We start from the raw sequence: 20,067 nt of genomic DNA, 5'->3' as shown, positions 1-20,067 counted from the left end.
GTAGGTAGTGTCGGTTGTCTACATGTGTTTCACATGCTTAAAATGAATGGAAAATAAATAAATATTTTAGCACTCCAAAAAGGTGGCAGGCAGCATACTTTATATTGGTTGTGTAACTCTAACATGACGTCTTATATCCGTATAATTAACATGGCGGGGCTTCAGGGTCATTTACAAACTACAGATGTGTGGTCCTGCACTGCTTGTGTGTTGGGTGGGTACGTTTTTCCAGCCCACATAATTCCGACATAAGTTATAGCGCAAAAAAAAATGCAGATTACTATAAGGCCGACAATGAGGAAACACAGACTTACCAGAAAACAGACACACAACACGTCGGACGCGCCACATGTAAATTGCGTCTGGAGAAGAAGGCGGACCGGGGATTCTCGTCACTTAAAATGGCCACACCCAGATCGCTGGTTTTAAGGGGGCAATGGCAGGATCCGCTGGTCTTTGGAAACTGTCCCATAAAAGACATAGGCATCTACAATATGCATGAATGTGTATGGTCGGAAAAGAGTGTAAACATCACTGTAGAGTTCAACCTACTGATACTTTAGGATCACCCTTTTATCAATTGAAATGTTTATGTTTTGTCCTAAAATTATTTAATGAGAAAAGGAGTTTTTATCATTTATTACGTTGGTCAGAATATACCTAGACGTTCTTTCCTGCAGAAGTGCAAATGGTGCAACATGTCCATTAAAAGTATTGGATGGAAACCTCTGAGTTACTAAGGAAAAAAAAAGTTATTTTGTTGGGATAAAAGGGCTCTACACCGTCCTGCAAACCAGAGAATTAACCATCTTCACCCCTTTATCCCATTTAAATAATCTCATCCTTCAAAAGGAAATCATCTTTCTTCATTTGGGTGCAAAAGTAGCTGCACTTGATCGGCCCCAACTCGTCCTGTCAGATGGTGCACCTGGCAAATACTGCCATCTAATCCATGTGCTTCCCCGTAACATGTGGCGCTTTCCTGGAATAGTAGACACGTGACATCACAAAAGAGCATTTGCCCTGCAGGTTTTCACTTTTGTACTGTTGACCCTTAGAAACTTATAAATAATGTCTAGGAATGGGTGATATTTATTTTCTTATAATTAAAACTGCACAATAATAACTTATTCTACTGCGTTTACTGTGTTTGGCATCCACAAAGATGCTCAGGGTCCTTCAGAGGCTGATCAAGACTCTTGTCTATAATATGTACTTGTATACTTGTAACACGCGCATGATATTAATAAAATAATGATATATATATATATATATATATATATATATATATATATATATATATTAATATATAAAACTAGTTATGATGTCATTGTTTATAATTGGTGAGTTCTGTTGTCATCTCTCCAATGTTCATAAGGAACTTGTATAGAATAGCACACCCCTAGGGGTATATTTACTAAACTACAGGTTCCAAGGAGCGGAGATGTTGCCTATAGCAACCAATCAGATTCTAGCCATCATTTTGTAGAATGTACTAAATAAATGATAACTAAAATCTGATTGGTTGCTATAGGCAACATCTCCACTTTTTTAAAGTCACAGTTTAGTAAATATACCCCGTACTGTTAATTATTATGGATACTAAAAATCAACTTCTCTACATTATCCTATATATCAGCTGTGTGAAAAACTCATTTACACAACGGTTCTGATCATGTCTTGTCTGTATAATGATCATATCTAGTGACCAGATTATGTTGGGAGGAGTCATGTTCTATGTTTATATAGAGTGTATTAGGATGTGTCAGTGGTTAGGTCATTATTTTGTAGGTGTAGTATCCTATGGGGTGTATTTACTAAACTGCAGGTTTTAAAAAGGTGGAGATGTTGCCTATAGCAACCAATCAGATTCTAGCTGTCATTTTATAGGATGCACTAAATAAATGAAAACTATAATCTGATTGGTTGCTATAGGCAACATCTCCACTTTTTCAAACCCGCAGTTTAGTAAATATACCCCCTACGTCTTCATGGAGCGTAATATAATAGTGTTAGTGGTCAGATTCTGTTTGGAAGTGTAGTGCCCTCTCTCTGTACATAGTATAAAAGGATTGGGTTATTATGTTCTGTGGACATGTCATGTTGGATAAGTATAGAGTTCTAGGTGTGTCAAGGTGTAATAGAATAGATTTGTAGTTACATTAGTGGTTAGGTCATGTTGATGGGCATATAGCATAGAGCAGTGCTTCCCAACTATAGTATTATCTACTTCTCAATAAACATATAAAGTACTCCTTAATCTATGTGAGTTTAACTGAAGAGTCCCTAAAGTTTACAAACATATTCCTGGTATTTCCTAATGTGTCTACATCTACCCCTTAGAAATATATAAAATGCCCATTCTAATTTGTTTTGTATGCATTTTATTATTTAATACATTAAGCTATTTTGTCTTTTTCATTTAAGAGGGTGAAGTACCCCTTGAACCTGTCTCACTTACCCCTGTGGGGCACATATCCCAAGTTGAGAAACTCTGGTATAGAGCATAATAGTATTGTCATGTCAGTGGTCAGGTTATGTTGTGTAGATGTTGTCTCTATGGTATTATAATCATGTCCAGTGGTTATGCCATGTTGTGTAGGCGTCATATGTTTGTATAAAGTGCAGTAGGATAGTATTAATATCATGTCCAGTGGTTAGTTCATGGGTACGTGTAGTGTTATATATCTGTATATGGTGTAATGGAATTGTATTATGAACTTGTAAGTGGTTAGGTCATGTTGGGTAGGTTTCTGTACATGGAGAACAAGCATTATATTATCATCATGTCATAAATCTGCGGAGACTGTAATATACATGTTTATTATAGTTTATTGTATTTTTTGCATGCTGCAAATGTGGTGAAATGTATGAAATGATACTAATATGGCAAAAATATCTATTCACATAGACTCTTTGTAAATAATTTCTGAACTTATAAAAATGTTACTGACATTTAGGAACTTATTATATTAAATCTGTTTCTTCAGTGGGTGCTGAAGTCAGAAACCTGTCTGTTGTGGTGTCATTACTCAGTGACTGACATATATATGTGAACTGCGTCATTTGAGTCAGTCCATCCCACACAGTAGCAGCCCTGAGCTGTTCTCATTGGTCCCTCCTGTTTTCTGATACTCTCCTCACTCTGCCATCATTCTCCCCTCTAAACAAACGTCTGCTAAGAAGATAACGTAATTCTATCTACACCACAGAAGAGGAGCGACACAGATACAAACAGGACACAGGACATACATATAGGAGAATGTCTTATCTGGAAAAACAACAGAAGTGTTTCAAATAGACTGTCGTAGGGTCTGTTACTGAATGTACAGAAAGTGTTCCATACAAATGTTAATATAATTATGTGTACAAAATAAGACATTAGGTTAGAACATGCATCAAGTTACAAAACTTCTCCCCCGACGTGACAGGGGGTAGGAGGGGGTGTGGTGATGTCAACATAGCCCCTTCCCCCCTATAAAATGCTGAAATTCATGGCTTTGAATAGTGGGGCGGGGCTTAATTATGTGATTAAGCCCCACACCCTCATCATTCAATGCTGTGAATTTTGGCAAATCTGGGAGGTTTGCTTAGTCTTCCCGGAGTCCGGGAGGACTCCCCGATATTTGGAAGCCTCCCGGGATGTCCGGGAGAGTAGGCAAGTATGGGTTAGAAAAGACCTATCTGTGCTGAAAACAGGTATAGGGCTTCTACCCATCACCACTGGTAGCCCCTGCCGGCAAAAAGATCGACCAGATCTCACAGGCACAAGATTCCCCATGCATGGGGTAGCATATTTACCAAGGATCACAGTGGTACAATCCTTCTTCTGTTATTGTACCCGCATATCCCATGTGACTTGCCGGGCCAAGTAGTAAGTTAAGTATTGCCGCTCCAGGCCATTATTGTCAAGGATTGATAAATCATGCCGATAGGTGAATCTCTATTGCTGCCATAGGAAGCAATAGATAACCAGAGATCCTAATAGATAGGCCTATTAAAGAAATTGCATAGTGTATTAGATAGTTCCAGGTGTGAAGTGTAACTGTAGCTTAGGGTTCATTGAGATTAGGGTCAAAGTTACTTTGTTACAGTAAAACTTCCTCTTTGAAGATAAGTTTTAGATAAAATAATGTTAATGCTTCATACAACAGCTGGTTGTGTTTCACAAAATAATGTGTGCAGATTGTATATATAAATACACACGAAACATTTGTTTGTCAGCTGCAACATAAAAAAATATGTGATAGAGAGAACAAACATGAAGCAAATTACCCATAGCAACCAATACAATATGCATTTTATCTGCACGAAGTGAGTCACATTAACGACATAAAAATGACATGTACTCGTTACTAATTTCACTGCAGCTCTGTTAGAACACCTGCCACATATCATGTCTTGATAGGGTTTGATGTAGCTGAAAAACAAGGATTGTAGTCAGCTGAGCTTTTGTGACATAACTGTCTCTGCTACTGTTTATGAATCAACCAATCCAGTCCATTTCTGCTGAATAAACCTGAAGCCTGCCAGTCACTCTGTGCCTGCTCAGTTAAACCCTTCCCCCACCTTCTACAGAGGAGTGAAATAGAGCATGATGGCATATTTGGTTGGATGTAAACACAATTATTTATGGTATACTATTCAGCTCGGTTTTATGTAACCTTTAGTATATATAGAGTATTAATGTCAAACAGGGGCTTTACATTGTCTTTAAATTCTGCCTGTCAACATGAATTAACCTTTTTGGGTAATAGTAAAAACTTCCATATACAACCTATACTGTTTTAGTAATTTGCCCTAGAAATGTTTACATCTCTAGTTATTAACCTTTTTGTCGGTCTCCTCATTTTTCTCTGAAAAACTCTGATGCCAGCAGAAATTTACATAACACCGGGTGGGAGCAAATTTTGTAATTAAGGAAAAACATTTCGTAGCCTCAACCATTATCTATGGCAATATTAATTGTCAGGAACCTGTGACTACAGCAGAAAATCATTGTAAAACTGAGCAGTAGATTTTAAATTAAATTTCAAATATAGTTGTGGTTTAAGTAAATATAGACATAAGTAACTGGATTTATTTTGTCATGCAGTGTGATATGCACATGTAGGGAGGTCAAAGACTCATCGTCCAGCAATATGCCAGAATACCCTTGTCCTGTCTGCAGTTATTGCCGGATAAAGGAGCTGGAAAGGAGGCAATGGAAAGCATTATATATTTCCTTGCAATTGCATGTTCAGACTTGTCTGCTGTAGGTGTTTTAGTAGGCCATGCAATAGACGTAAGCCTGGATATTTAAAGGGACACTTCCCTTATTTATTATTTCTCTTTGTATTGGGTTAATATAAACATTATGAGATAAATGTATCATACCCCACAAGCTCGCTGCCTGGGTGTAATCCTTGACTAACAACTCTATATTTATATCATGTTGCATACATCTAAAAAAACATTTCCAGAATACGTACATCTCTCACACAAGACACTGCAAAAACGTTATTAATTCATGCACTCGTCATCTCCCACATTGACTATTGCAATTCCCTCCCAAAATCAGACTCAAACCCCTACAATATATTTTGCACGCAGCGGCTAGATTGATTTTCCTTGCAAATCGTTCTTCCTCTGCTGAGACACTGTCAGTCTCCACATTGGTTGCCTGTTTTTCAATGAATCCAATATAAACTTCTTCTACTAACATACAAGGAACAGAACTGCACTGACATACATCTCATCACTTGTCTCAAAATATCTCCCAACTCCACACCTCCGTTCTGCACAAGATCTGAGTCACTCTTCCACTCTTATCACATCCTCCCATTCCCGGTTACAGGACTTTTGTTGTTCTGTACGCAGTTTGTGGGATTCCCTCCGTCGCACAATAAGACTTTCCTCTTGTCTATAAACCTTCAACTGTTCTCTGAAAACCCACCTCTTCAGGTGTACTTATAATATTCCTCAACCATACTCTTAATCTCCCTGAGTTACCTTATTATCACCCTCTACAGTTAACACAAGACAACATTGCTGTGTGACTGATCCTTTAGACCACTAAGTACTTTTTACCTTTACATTCTAGCTGGACCAATATGCAATATGATGTAGCACTTTCCCTTGTGTATCAAACCATTGTCCCATAGATTGTAAGCTTGCAAGCAGGGCCCTCTTACCTCTCTGTATGTATGTATTGCCCAGTACTGTTTTATTACTGTTTGTCCCCAATTGTAAAGCGCTACGGAATTTGCTGGCTCTATATAAATAAATAAATGATGATGATGATGATGATGATGATGATGATATGTATAATTATATTTTTGTTGCACCACTTTAACTAGCTTCTTCAAAAGGTGTTACTAACATAAATCAAGTTAAATTGTACAAGCAACACTACTGTATAAGGCACAATTAGGCAAATAAATGACTTTCAGATGACTAATTCATTGGCCTCTAATTTCCTGTCTGCAGTTTGTACTGTGCATTGCTTTATTCCTAAGCTTGCCATCTGTGATTATTGGCCGGAGCTTTATATCATCAGAGATGTTTGTTTTTTCAGTGCCCATTGATATGACACAACCCTGCCTTCTGGGTACAACTGTATGCAGATAGAACAACAGAACAGTCATTTCAAAGAGCACTGGATGATATAAAAACATGTCTGAAAAGCAGATACAAAATCCAGGAAATTAAAGTTCCATGACATGCATAAAACAGTAAATTAAAGTAATCTAAAGGTAGACGACCTCTCTACTTGATGATATGTACAACGGCCTACATGAAAACCTTCTTGCTGAAGTGCCCACTCAAGGGTTTAAGAAACATGTCTCTCCTGATTGGCCAACCGAGTTGACCATTCTGATATGCAGTTGAGTGTTGTGCTTCTGCTATTGCCGATGTCAGAATACAATAAATTAGAAAATAACATAAGCTTCAGCCATTTTTGAGTGTTTGTCCTCTATGAGATCCCATACCTTCCAACTGTTCCGATTTATGTAGGACAGTCCTGATCTTAGAGACTGTCCCACCAGTTAGCACATTTGTCCCGACTCCCGGGACGTTGGTAGGTATGTCTCTCTTCACTAAGATAACCAGAAACATCACCATGGTGCTGAAGTGTCATGGTGGGCACAGCAATTCAGCAATGTTTTTATGGAAGGAGGTTCTAAAGTGATCGGCATGTCACCAGAAAATGTGGCATGTTTCACATGTCCTACATGGCCCTCCATTGGCGTGATCATGCCCCCCAAACAAGAGTAGCCATGCCCCCTATCCTGATTCCTAGGAGGCCAATGAGAGGTATGAGATCAAAAGCCCTGTATACCAACTATCCTTACTTAACAATGCTTATGTCATACCCAGATTTATTTATAAAGCGCCACCAATTACGCAGCTCTGTATAGAGAGTATTTGCCATTCACATCAGCACCTGCCCCATTGAAGTTTACAATCTAAGTTCCCTAACACACAGACAGACACACACACACACACACACACACACACACTCTAAGATTAATTGTTGTCAGCTGCCAATTAACCAACCAGTATGTTTTCGGACTGTTGAAAGACACCAGAGGAAACCCACAAAAACATATGGAGAACATGCAAACTCCACACAGACAAGGCCCTGGTCAGGAATCAAACTCATGACTCCAGTGCTGTGAGTCAGAAACGCTAACCGTTCCACAGGTTACTCACTTACATCAGTCCCTGCCCTATTGGAGCTTACAATCTAAATTACCTAACACACACACACAGCCACACACACAGACAGAAAGAGAAGGGTCAATTTGAAAGCAGCCAATTAACCTACTTGTATGTTTTTGGATCGTGGGAGGAAACCGGAGCACCCGGAGGAAACCCACCCAAACACGGGGAGAACATACAAACTCCACACAGGCCATGGTCGGGAATTGAACTCATGACCCCAGTGGTGTGAGGCAGAAGTGCTAACCACTAAGCCACTGTGCTGCCCCAATCATCAATACTTTAATTATGTATTTTCTTCCAATGAAACAAGCATTAATCTCTTAAGCTATAATAGATGATGATTCCTGTTGCAAATTGACAATCTTCCCAGCCGGTTGAAAAGCAAGTTACTTTATTCCCCCAGAATCCAAAATATACAGCAAAAACCCTTTATCTATGAATTGTGTGTAGTGACAAGAAAATTACTATGTTACACCTTTATAGTCTGCGTATGCAGATCTTTCAAACATTGCACCACACTTTTTAGATTATTTGTCTGGAAACTTCAGGGCCCTTCCCAGTGGCATTTAAAAACTGAGACTGGCCTGCAAGTTTAATGCAAATTTGCATTTTTAATGCACGTGGAAAGCATGCATCATGTGAAAATAAAACTAATTCTATGCTATGCTCATACTATTTTACATAGATATTTGTGGAAGCTTGTGTTTGCGCTGTGGAGCGTTTTTTGCTTGTTGCTTGCTCTACTTCAGTGCATGTTACTGCACTCGAAAAAGTCAATTAATCTCAATAGGAATGCATTACGTATGCACTGACAATGGATTAACAAGAATGGTTACGCTAGTATTTTGCTATATTTTTCCCATTCACGTTAAAGGCCTATTCATTCCTATGACCCATTCCTTTCAATGGGGTAGCACAAATGTAGAAACTTTATTAGAATGAACAGGCAATTGAAATGAATGGACCATTGACACGAATGGAGCTGCACAGCACTGTTAATTGTTTTTACCCCCTCCACGCTAATATTCTATTGAAATTTGATTAAAGCACAGCGTCCTAAGGACTGGGACTAGGGTCAAGTTTGAAAGCAGCCAATTAACCTACTAGTATGTTTTTGAAATGTGTTTGAGGAAACCGGAGCACCTGGAGGAAACTCACGCAAACACAAGGAGAACATACAAACTTCACACAGATAAGGCCATGGATCGGGAATTGAACTCATGACCCCAGTGCTGTGGGAGTCCGGGAGGGCTCCCTGAAATTCAGGAGCCTCCCGGAAATTCTGCGAGAGTAGGCCAGTATGATATAATTGTCTATAGCAGGCCTGGCCAAACTGTGGCTGTCCAGGTTTTGTGAAACTACAAGCCCCAGCATACTTTGCCAGCAGAGAACCAGCTGGCAGGGCATGCTGGGACTTGTAGTTTCACAACACCTGGAGAGCCACAGGTTGGCAAGGCCTAGTCTAAAGCATGAGGATACCATTACAAACACAAGACACCTAAACGGTGTCATACTATCAGAGTTACAAAGTTTCTTACAGACGCTAACATCATTAAAAAAAAAAGCCTTGAAGGACGACTTTTAGCTTGGACTGCCAGACAGAAAGACATTGCTGGTAACGAACCAAACACAAATTAAATGTAGTTTCAAGGTGATCCCAATGTAATCAATGTCACATTTTTCAAAGCAAAGAAAACATTATGTTACTAAATACACAAAAATGCAGATACATATATTATTCAACAGAGGTAATGCAGCTTCAGATGTGACATGTGGCAGTAGCACTAGGCTTTGTCTGCCTGCCCTGCAGAAGTTCCAAGCTCATTAGACATTAGAAGAGGCATTGAAGCAGAAAAGACGACTACGTAGTGAATGTAAGGAACACCCTTCATCCCCAGACACATATACAATTACAGCCACATTAAAGTTGATGGCATAAATGATGAACTGAAGCCTTCAGGCACGACTGCAAGTAAAAAAAAAATTGCTGCAAACCACAGGCCTTCATTATAACTCCTTCCAATCAATACAAGATATGAGAACTAGCCTACTTTGTGAGTCTATTAAGAAATGAAGGAAACATAGTTACTAAATAATTCATTAACGTTTATTTGTTAAAAACTAAACAGGATGTTGTAAATAATTTGTAAAAAGCAGCATTCTGGAGCACAGCATTAATGAAATGTTAAGTATATTGTTTTTAACCATAGCCAGCAGCGTGATCCTCACCAAAATGTATTTACTAATGTGGGATCAATGCTATGCTTGCTCTTAATGCATTTACAATAAATATCCATTATATGCCTTATGGTATATAAAGCATGTTTTAATTGCCTAAGTTTCAATTTAAAGTAGGAAAACGGTGATGATAATTAAAGTCAATAATGTATTTAAATGTCTGTCCAACCAAAAGTCATTGTGGCGTTAGATCACAAATGTGTTAACTACTTTCTTCTCAATGGAAACACACTTGCCTCCAAATATCAAAATGACAGCACTGACCTTAGAACTGGGGCGGGGCAAAACTTAACGTCAGATTTATTTCCAACGTTTGTACGTACGGTATATTGTGCTTTAAAAACAGTGCATATTTGAGATTGGTTTGAAAACTCTTTTCAAAGTAGCAATATTCAAAAAAAATATTAATAATGGCTTCTAACCCTTGGCGCTGAAGGAGTTAACAGCCCTCCGATCTAAGAAGTCCCGTGAAAATGTATCTAAGTGTGTTTAGCCCCTACCAGTTTTGCTTTTCATGCCGAGCGAATGTTGACTGTCACATTAGAGCAGCGGTTCCCAAAGTGTGCGCCGCGGCTCCCAGGGGTGCCGCGGCGCTGTCACAGGGGTACCGTGGCCAGGAAGAAAACAAAACAAAAAAAACTTACCAATCCGAGCAGCACCTGGGACCCAGCATCCTCCTCCGTCCTCAGTTCTCATTGAATGTCGGACATGACATCATCACGTCCGACATATTCAGTGAGAAGCGGCGGGATAGGGGAGGATGCTGGGTCCCGGGTGCCGCCGGATTGGTAAGAAGACAGAAGAGAAGACAGAAGAAATAGAAGAAAGAAGGCCAAGTATGGTACGTAAAGAAAGGGGAGGGGAAATAGTGATAAGAAACAGCAATGGAGGGGCAAAAGAATAAAGGCGGGGCAGTGTGAGAATGAAGAGGGGCAAAGTGAAAATGAAGAGGGGCAGAGTGAGGATCAAGGGGACACAGAGTGTGTATGAAGGAGGGCACAGAGTGTGTGTATGAAGGAGGGCACAGAGCGTGTGGATGAAGTAAGACACAGAGTGTGTGGATGAAGGAGGGCACAGAGTGTGTGGATGAAGGAGGGCACAGAGTGTGTGGATGAAGGAGGGCACATAGTGTGTGGATGCAGGGGGGCACAGAGTGTGTGGATGAAGTAAGACACAGAGTGTGTGGATGAAGTAAGACACAGAGTGTGTGGATGAAGTAAGACACAGAGTGTGTGGATGAAGGAGGGCACAGAGTGTGCGGATGAAGGAAGGCACAGAGTGTGTGGATGAAGGAGGGCACAAAGCGTGTGGATGAAGGAGGGCACAGAGCATGTGGGTGCAGGAGGGCACAGAGTGTGTGGATGCAGGGGGCACAGAGTGTGTGGATGCAGGGGGCACAGAGTGTGTGGATGCAGGGGGCACAGAGTGTGTGGATGAAGGAGGGCACAAAGTGTGTGGATGAAGGAGGGCACAGAGTGTGTGGATGCAGGAGGGCACAGAGTGTGTGGATGAAGAAGGGCACAGAGTGTGTGGATGCAGGAGGGCACAGAGTGTGTGGATGAAGGAGGGCACAGAGTGTGTGGATGAAGGAGGGCACAGAGTGTGTGGATGAAGGAGGGCACAGAGTGTGTGGATGAAGGAGGGCACAGAGTGTGTGGGTGCAGGAGGGCACAGAGTGTGTGGATGAAGGAGAGCACAGAGTGTGTGGATGAAGGAGAGCACAGAGTGTGTGGATGAAGGAGGGCACAGAGTGTGTGGATGAAGAGGGGCACAGAGTGTGTGGATGAAGTAGGGCACAGAGTGGGTGGATGAAGGAGGGCACAGAGTGTGTGGATGAAGGAGGGCACAGAGTGTGTGGATGAAGGAGGGCACAGAGTGTGTGGATGCAGGGGCACAGAGTGTGTGGATGAAGGAGGGCACAGAGTGTGTGGATGAAGGAGGGCACATAGTGTGTGGATGCAGGGGGGCACAGAGTGTGTGGATGAAGTAAGACACAGAGTGTGTGGATGAAGTAAGACACAGAGTGTGTGGATGAAGGAGGGCACAGAGTGTGCGGATGAAGGAAGGCACAGAGTGTGTGGATGAAGGAGGGCACAAAGCGTGTGGATGAAGGAGGGCACAGAGCATGTGGGTGCAGGAGGGCACAGAGTGTGTGGATGCAGGGGGCACAGAGTGTGTGGATGCAGGGGGCACAGAGTGTGTGGATGCAGGGGGCACAGAGTGTGTGGATGAAGGAGGGCACAGAGTGTGTGGATGAAGGAGGGCACAAAGTGTGTGGATGAAGGAGGGCACAGAGTGTGTGGATGCAGGAGGGCACAGAGTGTGTGGATGAAGAAGGGCACAGAGTGTGTGGATGCAGGAGGGCACAGAGTGTGTGGATGAAGGAGGGCACAGAGTGTGTGGATGAAGGAGGGCACAGAGTGTGTGGATGAAGGAGGGCACAGAGTGTGTGGATGAAGGAGGGCACAGAGTGTGTGGGTGCAGGAGGGCACAGAGTGTGTGGATGCAGGAGGGCACAGAGTGTGTGGATGAAGGAGAGCACAGAGTGTGTGGATGAAGGAGGGCACAGAGTGTGTGGATGAAGAGGGGCACAGAGTGTGTGGATGAAGTAGGGCACAGAGTGGGTGGATGAAGGAGGGCACAGAGTGTGTGGATGAAGGAGGGCACAGAGTGTGTGGATGAAGGAGGGCACAGAGTGTGTGGATGCAGGGGCACAGAGTGTGTGGATGAAGGAGGGCACAGAGTGTGTGGATGCAGGGGCACAGAGTGGGTGGATGAAGGAGGACACAGAGTGTGTGGATGAAGGGGGCACAGAGTGTGTGGATGAAGGGGGCACAGAGTGTGTGGATGAAGGAGGGCACAGAGTGTGTGGATGAAGGGGGCACAGAGTGTGTGGATGAAGGGGGCACACTGTGATCGTGAAGGGGCACAGTCTGATGATTTTTGTACATGTTGTTGTTTTATTTTGTTTGATCTTATTCCTCTTTGTATTAGCTGTAAATTATTCTTTGCCAGAAATATAATTGAAAAAAATATTCTTTTCCCTTGGATTTATGTGTATTATTTTTGCAAACAACTTACTAAGTATTTCTGTCCTGACCTAAATACTTATTGAGTTATTTTGACCCAACTACTCACAAAATGCTCGGTAATTATTTTGGAGGGGTGCCTTGAAAAAATTATGGAGACTGTAAGGGTGCTGCAAACTGAATAAGCTTGGGAACCACTGCATTAGAGGATTTAAAAGGGTCTTCAGACTCTAATATGACCCACATGGTTTAATAAAGCAGAATGGATTTCCTGTTTACCTAGGCCTACATGGTAAGCAAAGATACAACACAGCTGGTATTTGGAGCACGCACACATAAAAAAATACCAAAAAACATAATGATATAAAATAAAAATGGGCAATTGATAAATGCAGGACAATCCTATAGCTCAGCCAACCTGATTTTTGTTTTATCTTGTTTATTCTTCTATATTAAATAAGCATTGCACAGGGGACCAGAGGAAGATAGCTATCTGTTGCTGGGCATTATGACCTGAAAAGGGTTACGAATCATCTGCTTTGAACTAGATTTCCTGACACGCTGTTGTGTCGTCACTGAATCTTTTTTAAGAAACGCTGTTTCCAACAATACAACAGTATTTTGGGTCTGTATTTCTCGTGCAATTTCTTAAGTCGAAGATAAAAGGCATATTGGTCCATCAGTGGTTACTCAACTAATAGATTAGACACTGACACCAGTTATATAAGTGAGGCCTATGAATTTCTTAGTAAAAAAAAAATTGCAATTAAGGATATTATACATTTTATTGCATCTGTGATCCGTTAAATAGGCAAAGTCAATAGATAAAAAAAACAATAAGAGCATCAGAAAGAATGAGCCAAGATGTCAAATGGTTGTATGTCTGGTATTGTATTATTATAAATATATTCCTAGACAAAGGTGTAACATATCAGTATTTATTTTTTACTGACATTCTTGCTATATTTAGCTTTTCCAAAACAATGCAATACTGATCGCCAAATCAAATCGGTTCCTGAAGCTATAGTCATACCTTATTTATTGTTGTAAAGGCATCTGACTCATACATCTCTCAGCATCACTGTCTGTATGTGTAATTTTGACCTTCACAATGGTTTACATTATCTGTGTCTATCATACTGATGGACAGGGGTGCTCCAAAAAAAACAAAAACCCCAGTCACTGTAGCTTTTGTAGACTAGTCGTTTCTAGAAATGGTCTCTTCCCCCCATTCTGAGAGCTGAAAGCAAAGCATATTCCGTCAAGGAGGGGGAGGAGTGACCCAGCCATACAATAAATGCAAATCCAAGACCCTCCTGCTTGATAAGAGGCCTGCAATGCATTTCCAGCAAGACTCACAGCGCCGAAGTGGTTAATTCATTAGGGCAACATAATTACTTATTCCCTATAGATGAAATTGTCCCTTTCCTCTCCTCTTCTCTTATACCCATTCCCATCCCCCGTCACTGCACAAAATAAACACAAATCTGAAATGGATAGACATAAATGTATGTGCTCTGTACATATGTAACATACATCCAATGTCCATACATGGTTAATGTATAGAATACATGTTTACAAATATTACATCATGCAAAAGGATTTAATCATGAAGCATCAGATAAAATCATTTATATAGAGCCAATCAGCAGACGGATCGAGGAATGATTTCAGAGAAGGGCTTACAGCTTTATCCAAATAATAAGAAAAATGATTAAACATAAAGCAGGTCCAATGATTCCTGGTCACCATATGGAGCAGTTAGATACTTACCCCAGTAAACGAACAATGATCTCCTGCTTTGCTTCTGTCCAGATATAACCTCCAACAGGATGAGGGCTTAACCTCTATTTATCGTCCATCAGGATACAGATGCCTTTTAATTCCACGACTGAATGTTATGTGAGGGTCTCCTTCCTCTTCTCTATGTCCCCCTGTACCAGGCGTGTCTCCTCCTGGATGTTGAGCACAGCAACTCCTGTATTTGGAGGGGAGGAGAAAAGGATGCTGCGTACAGAGCAGGTGCAACACAAACAGCCAGATCCAGACACCTTCCCAGGGGCTGGATGGAGGATGAATGAAAACAATGGCAGAGCTTGTGAGAGCAAGATTGAGAATGAGAGGTGCCTCCTAAATATTATCTGCCTTCAGGGCACATGAGAGCTGACTCCAGTGCAATCCACACTCCCAGCAAACTGGAGCGTCTGAAACGACATCCCCAACCTGATGTCACAATTTTGCACCACCTATTAAAAACACTCTAACCTCAGGTTATCTTAGTTATGGGTGTGGGTGAAAACCGGAATTGCCGGAACGTCGGAATGATTTAGCTCCCTGCAGCGCCCTCTGCTGCTTGTTGTCTTCAGTGAAGCTTGTTGTGTCTTCTCTCCCTATATAGTGCATTATGTCTGCTACACAGATATGTTCTCTGTAATATATTGAACAACTATTCCACATATTACATTGCATATATTTTGTATTGTTTGCATGTGTGCATATATATGTATGTATATATATATGTACACATAATATATTTATATATATTTCTGTATATCATAGCTATATATTCTAGTTATCCGTTCTACCTGCCTGAATGTATGCCGGAATGGAGCGGCGAGTGCATTACCCATCGATTCCGGCTGCCAGAATGGGGTTCTAAACACCTTAGCTATCCATTCTGGCTGCTGGAATGGAGCTATGAAGACCTTAAACATATATTCCTGGTGCTGGAATGGGGTTCTGAGCACCTTACCCATCCATTCCAGGTGCCGGAATGTGTCTGGCAGTACCTTAGCCACCCATTCCGCCTGCCGGAAAGGAGCTCCGAGGACCTTAACCATTCATTCCGGGTGCCTGAAAGGAGCTCCAAGAACCTTAACCATTCATTCCGGGTGCCGGAATGGGGCTCCGAGGATCTTGACCATCTACTCCGGCTGCCGGAAAGGAGCTCTAAGGTCCATAGTTATCCATTCCGTGTGCCAGAATTGGTCTGCCAGTACCTTACCCATCCTTTCCGGGTGCCGTAATGTGTCTGGCAGTACCTTAACCATCCATTCCTCCTGCCGGAATGTAGCTCCGAGGACCTTGACTATCCATTACGGCCATTTACGGGTGCCGGTATGGGTCTTAGAGTTCCATAGCTATCTAGTCCGTGTATCGGAATGGGTCTGCCAGTAAATTACCCATCCTTCCGGCTGCGGAATGGAGTGCTGAGGACCTTAACCATCCATTCCAGCTGCCGGAATGGAGGTCCAATTACCTTAGCCATTCACTCCGGGTGCCGAAATGGAGGTCCGAGTCCGAGTTCGTTAGCCATCCATATCGGGTGCTGAAATGGAGGTCTGAGTACAATAAGCATCCATTCCTGCTGCCGGAATGGGGCTCTGAGTACATTAATCATCCATTCCAGTGCCCGGAATGGATGATTAATATAAACAAAACCTTCCGACACCCGGAATGAATGGCTAAGGTACTCGATCCTCCATTCCGGCACTTGGGATGGATGGCTAAGGTACTTAGACCTCCATACTGACACCTGGAATTGATGGCTAAGGTACTCAGACCTTCATTCCGGCAGCCAGAATGAATGGTTAGGGTACTCTGTGCCTAACTCCGGCACTTGGAATACTCATCTAAGATCCTCAGAGTCCAGTTTTGGCAGCCAGAATGGATGGTTAGGGCACTCTGAGCTAACTTCTGGCAGCCAGAATGGATGGCTAAAGTATCCAGAGCCCCATTTTGGCAACCGGAATGGATGGTTAAGGTCCTCTGAGCTTCATTCCGACATACATTTAGGCAGGTAGAACAGACAACTAGAGTATATAGCTATGGTATACAGAAATATATATAAATATATGCACGTATATATATATATATATATATATATATATATATATATATATATATATATATATATATATATATATATATATATATATATATATATATATATATATATATATATATGAGATGCTCAGGCTCGGTTCCCCGAGAACCGAACACACCCGAACTTAGCAGATCCGAGTACCGAGCTCAGTACTTTCGCGCGCCCTCGGAATTGAAAACGAGGCAAAGCGTCATTGTTACGTCGTCGGATCTCGCAAGCTTTGGATTCTACAAGTACCGCCCTCCAGCGCCATTTCACAGAGGGACACAGAAGGGGTAGCACAGTTTTGGCAGTCTCTAGTGCAGTTGGGCAGCGTCAAAGGTAGAAAAGAAAGAGGAGGGGAAGCAGTGTTCTTCAAAATTTCCAGTGACATTCAGGAGAGCTCCACTGCTCCATTGCTAATTGTCATTGCTGAAATAGAAATAATAGGTTTGGCAGACTTGGTCTTCTAAATCTGAAGTCACATTGTACTGTGTTATATAGGTAAGACACGAAGAGGAGAACTCCATTGCTCCATTGCTAATTGTCATTGCTGAAATACAAATAATAGGGCCGGCAGGCTTGTGGGGTATATTTACTAAACTGCGGATTTGAAAAAGTGGAGATGTTGCCTATAGCAACCAATCAGACTCTTGCTGTAATTTTGTAGAATGCACTAAATAAATGACAGATAGGGGCATATTCAATTGTCGTCAGAAACGCAGAAAATCTCGCGGTCCACGCATTATTACCGTTATTACGGTCGTTTTCTTGCTGGATTTCCAGCTAACTACCACCGTAATAACGGTAGTAGTTTTAGCGTGCCGCGGAAGCGGCACAATTGAATATGCCCCCTAGAATCTGATTGGTTGCTATAGGCAACATCTCCACTTTTTCAAGCCCGCAGTTTAGTAAACCTAGCCCTTGGTCTTCTAAATCTGCAGCCTTTGTTTGAAAGTGTATGAAAATAATATTGTGACCTGTAAGGTGGTCAAAATTGACTGAAAATGACTTGAAATCAGTGTTATTGAGGTTAATAATAATGTAGGGGGGAATATGTGATTTTAGCCCCCAAACAATAGGGATTTTAGAAAAAAAAAATCAGGATCCAAAACCAAAACACGCAAGGACGGTTTTTGGCAAAACCAAAACACAAAGATAATCCAGATCCATAACCAAAACACGGGGGTCAGTGAACGCTGGCCACCCACGGATGCCTTCCTATGCTGGTTAAGTCTACCCAGTACCTTCTAAAGTTCTTATTAATCACTCAGGGAAATGCAGTAGAAAAGTGAAGCAATACATTTATTGTAATAAAAACAATCACTAGATTATTATATACACACAATAAATAAATGCCAGGCAGGTTTACCACATTATCTGTCCCTTACCCCACTAGCTTAAGGAATTACAGTCACCTGGCTATCTGGACTTGACGATCCATGGATCTGCTGATGTATTTCACTGATAGAGGATGCAGGCCCGTCGCTCCCATTAGGCAAGGTTAGGCAATTGCCTAGGGCGCCGGGCTCTGCAGGGCGCCTCGAAATTAAAAAAAAAACGGAATTCCACAGGGAGGAGAGGAGGGAAGGGGCTATGAATCTTACCTGCATGAAGCTGCTCCTCTCTGCTCTGTCTTCTCCCCTCCGCTCACTGACAGTGACAGGCCGTGATGATGTCATCATCATGGCCCGACAGAGTCTGTGAGTGGAGGGGAGAAGACAGAGCAGAGAGGAGCAGCTTCATGCAGGTAAGTTAAAGAAAGACATGGGGAGGGGAGGGCAGCGCAGCGGCAATTTTTTAAGGGGGGGGTGGTGATTTTTAAAGGGGGGGGCGGCTGATTTTTAAAGGGGGGGGCGGTGATTTTCACACTGTGCCTAGGGCGCCAATGACCCTAGCACCGGCGCTGAGAGGATGGCAACTCTAAAACCAGCCACCTTGCAGCTTCCAGTCCCAGAATGAATCTCCCCGTCCCCCCTGTAGTGGCTCCTTATATCTAGGGTCTAATTTACACAGTGTTTTCCCCTCCCTGGGCAAACCCCTGGATCTATCCTTCTTAAACATTAGTGGGTGCTGTATCAGGGGGGTTGGAGGGGGAGTGGAAATGAGCTGTACTTCCACAGAAGGTCACCTGCTGGGTTCTAGACAAAATGTGTGAACTAGTCATGTTGAGAACAATGGATACTGATTGGTCTCCCCCCTCACCTGTACCTGCCTCTCCCCTCACCTGTACATGGATGCTGTACCAAGCATCCATACAGAAAGGCCCCAACTTGCAGTGCACTGCTCCATTTGTGTGGCATGTTTGAATACTGCTGATGTGTGTGTTTGGCAGTAAAAATATATACATTCACCCTTTGAGATATTCCCAGTATCAGGAGCCAGTAAGGTTAGCATCTAATATATTTTTCCAGTGTATAAGGCTGTGACAATTAATGTTTATATTGTATGTTGTTAATATTATTGATTTATTACGAGTTATTGTGTTTACTTGGTGTTCATATTAAGAAGTGGTGCTCCACTTTCATCCACACTGTCTTATTACTGTATTGTATTGTTCGCACTATTATTTCAAATTATACCAAAGTATATTTTTGTATAAAATCACAAAGCTTCATTTAGGGTTTCCATTTCAATAAATGTGATTGGCTGGCTTTTGCAGCATACAGTTTGTCACAGAGTGTTAATACTGGGCAGGGGGTTTCCCGAATCTCCCCCTGGTGTATCTTTAGAACACCGCCCAGAAGAGAAAGCAGCGATTCAGGTGGAGGCACTGAATACAGATACATATACTTTAATATGGAGTTGGTCCCCCTTTTGCAGCGATAGCAGCTTCCACTCTTCTTGGATGGTTTTCCACAAGATGTTGGAGTGTTTCTGTGGGAATTTGTGCCCATTCATTCTGTGGAGCATTTATGAGGTCAGGCACTGATGTTGGACGAGAAGATTTGGCTCACAATCTCCATTCCATTTCATCCCATAGGTGTTCGATGGGGTGGAGGTCAGGGCTCTGTGTGGGTCAGTCAAGTTTTTCTACACCAAACTCATCAAACCATGTCTGTGTAGTCCTTGCTTTGTGCACTGGGGCACAGTCATGTTGGACTAGACAAAGGCCTTCCCCAAACTGTAGCCACAAAGCTGGAACCATAGTATTGTCCAAAATGACTTGGTATGCTGAAGCATTAAGATTGCCCTTCACTGGAGATAAGGGGTCTAGCCCAAACCTTG

General features: G+C 42.1%; 1 protein-coding gene across 1 annotated transcript in view; it reads right to left on the bottom strand.

Moving 5' to 3' along the window:
* LOC142098165 (sodium channel protein type 2 subunit alpha-like) overlaps window positions 1-15,220 on the bottom strand; it is a 156,289-nt gene extending 141,069 nt beyond the window's left edge. The window contains exon 1 of the mRNA XM_075180724.1: window positions 14,748-15,220. The gene's annotated coding sequence lies outside the window, so the exon portion shown is untranslated. The remainder of the gene's footprint in view (window positions 1-14,747) is intronic.
* Between the last annotated feature and the right edge of the window lie 4,847 nt (window positions 15,221-20,067).

Source organism: Mixophyes fleayi, chromosome 7, assembly GCF_038048845.1.
Source record: "Mixophyes fleayi isolate aMixFle1 chromosome 7, aMixFle1.hap1, whole genome shotgun sequence".
Classification (NCBI taxonomy): domain Eukaryota; kingdom Metazoa; phylum Chordata; class Amphibia; order Anura; family Limnodynastidae; genus Mixophyes; species Mixophyes fleayi.
The sequence above is the reverse complement of the archived record's forward strand: the minus strand, read 5'-3'. Positions and strand labels throughout refer to the sequence as shown.